Source organism: Schistocerca piceifrons, unplaced genomic scaffold (assembly GCF_021461385.2).
Source record: "Schistocerca piceifrons isolate TAMUIC-IGC-003096 unplaced genomic scaffold, iqSchPice1.1 HiC_scaffold_159, whole genome shotgun sequence".
NCBI classification, from domain to species: Eukaryota; Metazoa; Arthropoda; class Insecta; order Orthoptera; family Acrididae; genus Schistocerca; species Schistocerca piceifrons.
In genome coordinates this window covers 25,001-30,000 of record NW_025727445.1, presented here as the reverse complement: position 1 = coordinate 30,000, position 5,000 = coordinate 25,001, and the positions used below count along the sequence as shown (strand labels likewise).

General features: G+C 52.9%; 1 non-coding gene across 1 annotated transcript in view; it reads left to right on the top strand.

Annotated features, from left to right (window-relative positions):
- Nucleotides 1-3,519: 3,519 nt before the first annotated feature.
- LOC124735001 overlaps nt 3,520-5,000 on the top strand; it is a 1,909-nt gene continuing 428 nt past the window's right edge. The window contains exon 1 of the ribosomal RNA XR_007009417.1: nt 3,520-5,000. This exon is cut by the window's right edge and continues 428 nt beyond it. This is a non-coding gene — a ribosomal RNA (small subunit ribosomal RNA).

The window sequence follows — 5,000 nt, the reverse complement described above, 5'->3', positions numbered from 1 at the left end:
AATCAATGCAGAGCCATCAAACTACAGCAAATATACACAACTGTCCGTATACATGCTGAAAGAGTCTGCCCACAATGGGAACCACACGTCAGCCAGACACTCTGATCACGCACCACTCTCTGCTTCTAACAGGCGCACATACAATATGTAAGCACCAGCATGGAACAACATCCAGTGCATCTTCTCCGCCACATTACACAATCCACACTATCACAACCAGACCAGGAGGTCCATGCGGAAAATACAATATCCCAGCCTTTCGACATCCACCATTGCGCAGACCAGGCACCAACACCCACACATGTCCTATACAACGGTGCACCCAACATCACAATAGTACCTCCTGTCACAGCGCACAAACAATGACATGAGTCAAAGACACAGGTCTCACACAAGCATAGAATTGGAGCGCCGCCTCTAATAAGCCAAAGGTGCATCCTGACGTGACAAATCTGATCATGTCACAAGCATTCACTTACTATAATCACTATCAACGAACCTGCCGCCCCCGCCCCCCCCCCCCTACACCTTTCCTTACAACAACGTGTAACCTAACCTAACCTAACCTAACCTATGTTGTACCTTAACCTAACCTATGTTGTACCTTAACCTAACCTATGTTGTACCTTAACCTAACCTATGTTGTACCTTAACCTAACCTATGTTGTACCTTAACCTAACCTATGTTGTACCTTAACCTAACCTATGTTGTACCTTAACCTAACCTATGTTGTACCTTAACCTAACCTATGTTGTACCTTAACCTAACCCATGTTGTACCTTAACCTAACCCATGTTGTACCTTAACCTAACCCATGTTGTACCTTAACCTAACCCATGTTGTACCTTAACCTAACCCATGTTGTACCTTAACCTAACCCATGTTGTACCTTAACCTAACCCATGTTGTACCTTAACCTAACCCATGTTGTACCTTAACCTAACCCATGTTGTACCTTAACCTAACCCATGTTGTACCTTAACCTAACCCATGTTGTACCTTAACCTAACCCATGTTGTGCCTTAACCTAACCCATGTTGTGCCTTAACCTAACCCATGTTGTGCCTTAACCTAACCCATGTTGTGCCTTAACCTAACCCATGTTGTGCCTTAACCTAACCCATGTTGTGCCTTAACCTAACCCATGTTGTGCCTTAACCTAACCCACGTTGTGCCTTAACCTAACCCACGTTGTGCCTTAACCTAACCCACGTTGTGCCTTAACCTAACCCATGTTGTGCCTTAACCTAACCCATGTTGTGCCTTAACCTAACCCATGTTGTGCCTTAACCTAACCCATGTTGTGCCTTAACCTAACCCATGTTGTGCCTTAACCTAACCCATGTTGTGCCTTAACCTAACCCACGTTGTGCCTTAACCTAACCCACGTTGTGCCTTAACCTAACCCACGTTGTGCCTTAACCTAACCCACGTTGTGCCTTAACCTAACCCACGTTGTGCCTTAACCTAACCCATGTTGTGCCTTAACCTAACCCATGTTGTGCCTTAACCTAACCCACGTTGTGCCTTAACCTAACCCACGTTGTGCCTTAACCTAACCCACGTTGTGCCTTAACCTAACCCACGTTGTGCCTTAACCTAACCCACGTTGTGCCTTAACCTAACCCACGTTGTGCCTTAACCTAACCCACGTTGTCCCCTAAAGTAACCCACGTTGTCCCCTAACGTAACCCACGTTGTCCCCTAACGTAACCCATGTTGTCGCCTAAACCTGCTCTGTAATTGTTATACGACTCGTTCAATTAGTGTAGTGTTGCCCACCCGCAACCCTCGCAATATAGTTCGCTACTCGCACTGCCCGCTCCCCTGTGTATCGCTTCATGTTAAACACCTTGCAAGTCTTGCTGACTTTCCACATGCTCCTGCTGTACACTGTAATGTGGATGGCAGCAGGACGTACATGCCGCCCCTCCCCACGTCCCCACCTTGCCCCCCTGCCTTCGCAAGCTGGTTGGTGAGAAGTTTGCATGTTCAATGCCCTTCGCATGCGACGTACTCAGGCTACGTTGTGGTGCGGCCTGTGTCAACCGTCCGCTAATGTCGTACGCGTAAACCACAATCTGTACTGCACATTCGTCCTTATGTACCGAATGATACATCGTGGCACATGTGTGACCGTACAACGACTGCGCCCAAAAACGGCGGACCATACAGTGCAAATATTGTGCACGCAGCTACGTGTCGTCTCCCTATGAGAGCTGGATTGCAGTGTGGTACGCCATAGAGACGTGTGGGAGGAACGGACGCCGTGGATGGCGATCAGCATGAGCTGTCTGTTGATGTATTCGGACCTAGTCGTCTCTCCTCACACACCGTGATGGCATGGTGCACCGCGTTCCATATCTGCGACATGCTACAGAGGCCGGTTGACAGTCGTTCGAGCAATGGACATCGCATACGTACGGGGGCCACCTTCCACGTATTGTCTAGGCGTGCACATTTTGTTGCGTGTATGTGGGCAGACGTAGTGTGGCGTGACACCTGACACAGGCATGCAATAATCGTTGAAGTTGCAAATGGCGATGGACGCCTGCGTTTTCTGGTGAAGTTACGCAAATGAACAAATGGTAACCTGTTGTGGTGCGGTTGTTCTCGCTAGGGGTGAATCGGTGATGGCGACGATAGGTTGAGGTACGAACCGGTTGTTCCAGCGATACCCACCATGCCGACGAAACTGAACGGCATCTGGGTGTGAAGCGATACGCGGCGGTGGCTGGGTGGGACCGTCCCCGGCCGGTGAGGGGGCGCCTCCCGGCGTGCTGGCCGCGCGGTGCGTGGGCGCACGCGCTACAGCCGGCTGGTGGGGGCGGCCAGTGGCAGGCGCGCCGGCCGACGGACGCGGCAGGCGTCGCAGCTGCGCGCCGGCGCACCCTGCGCGCGGCGCCGTGCGGCCAAAGTAGGTCCTCGCGGGCCCGGTGCGAAGCGCGGTGGACATCTTCAGTGTGCTGGTCCGATTGAGGACTGTGTGCGTTGAGGATGCGCCGCCGCCCGGCGCTCGGCGCCGCGACGCCGTCTGCTGCTCGGTCGCCCCAGCGGTTCTCGCTGGTGGTTTGTATCGCAGCTGTGCGGATGTGTTGGCGCGTGCGCTGTGCTGGGAGAGTTCGCTTCGGCACCCAAGTGGGGCTTTTGTCCTTCTGTGGCGCTGGCGTTGGAGCTGCCGGTCACCGTAGGTGGCGCGTGTTGTCTCCCGCCGGCAATGCCACGACAGCACGCTCCCGGGCCTCTGTCGGCAGCGGCAAGCTCAGTTGGGAGCACGGGTGGTCGCACCGAAAGCGTCTACTCGCCTAACTCCGGGCGATTGCGCCTCTCTCGAACCCGACCAAGTACTTGGGACGGCGCTGCGCGCCGCCGGGACCTGAGAGGGTTTCGAGGTGTATTGTGCAGGGGAGCTCAGCCTCCTCCTGTTTGCAGAATGATTGAGCGGACGCTTGCGTGTTCGCGCGGGCCCCCGGGACACACTCCCGGGCGGCCGGCTGCTCAGCTCTAGTTGACGCAGCTCCCTGGTTGATCCTGCCAGTAGTCATATGCTTGTCTCAAAGATTAAGCCATGCATGTCTCAGTACAAGCCGCATTAAGGTGAAACCGCGAATGGCTCATTAAATCAGTTATGGTTCCTTAGATCGTACCCACGTTACTTGGATAACTGTGGTAATTCTAGAGCTAATACATGCAAACAGAGTCCCGACCAGAGATGGAAGGGACGCTTTTATTAGATCAAAACCAATCGGTCGGCTCGTCCGGTCCGTTTGCCTTGGTGACTCTGAATAACTTTGGGCTGATCGCACGGTCCTCGTACCGGCGACGCATCTTTCAAATGTCTGCCTTATCAACTGTCGATGGTAGGTTCTGCGCCTACCATGGTTGTAACGGGTAACGGGGAATCAGGGTTCGATTCCGGAGAGGGAGCCTGAGAAACGGCTACCACATCCAAGGAAGGCAGCAGGCGCGCAAATTACCCACTCCCGGCACGGGGAGGTAGTGACGAAAAATAACGATACGGGACTCATCCGAGGCCCCGTAATCGGAATGAGTACACTTTAAATCCTTTAACGAGTATCTATTGGAGGGCAAGTCTGGTGCCAGCAGCCGCGGTAATTCCAGCTCCAATAGCGTATATTAAAGTTGTTGCGGTTAAAAAGCTCGTAGTTGGATTTGTGTCCCACGCTGTTGGTTCACCGCCCGTCGGTGTTTAACTGGCATGTATCGTGGGACGTCCTGCCGGTGGGGCGAGCCGAAGGCGTGCGACCGCCTCGTGCGTGCTCGTGCGTCCCGAGGCGGACCCCGTTGAAATCCTACCAGGGTGCTCTTTATTGAGTGTCTCGGTGGGCCGGCACGTTTACTTTGAACAAATTAGAGTGCTTAAAGCAGGCAAGCCCGCCTGAATACTGTGTGCATGGAATAATGGAATAGGACCTCGGTTCTATTTTGTTGGTTTTCGGAACCCGAGGTAATGATTAATAGGGACAGGCGGGGGCATTCGTATTGCGACGTTAGAGGTGAAATTCTTGGATCGTCGCAAGACGAACAGAAGCGAAAGCATTTGCCAAGTATGTTTTCATTAATCAAGAACGAAAGTTAGAGGTTCGAAGGCGATCAGATACCGCCCTAGTTCTAACCATAAACGATGCCAGCCAGCGATCCGCCGCAGTTCCTCCGATGACTCGGCGGGCAGCCTCCGGGAAACCAAAGCTTTTGGGTTCCGGGGGAAGTATGGTTGCAAAGCTGAAACTTAAAGGAATTGACGGAAGGGCACCACCAGGAGTGGAGCCTGCGGCTTAATTTGACTCAACACGGGAAACCTCACCAGGCCCGGACACCGGAAGGATTGACAGATTGATAGCTCTTTCTTGATTCGGTGGGTGGTGGTGCATGGCCGTTCTTAGTTGGTGGAGCGATTTGTCTGGTTAATTCCGATAACGAACGAGACTCTAGCCTGCTAACTAGTCGCGTGACATCCTTCGTGCTGTCAGCGATTACT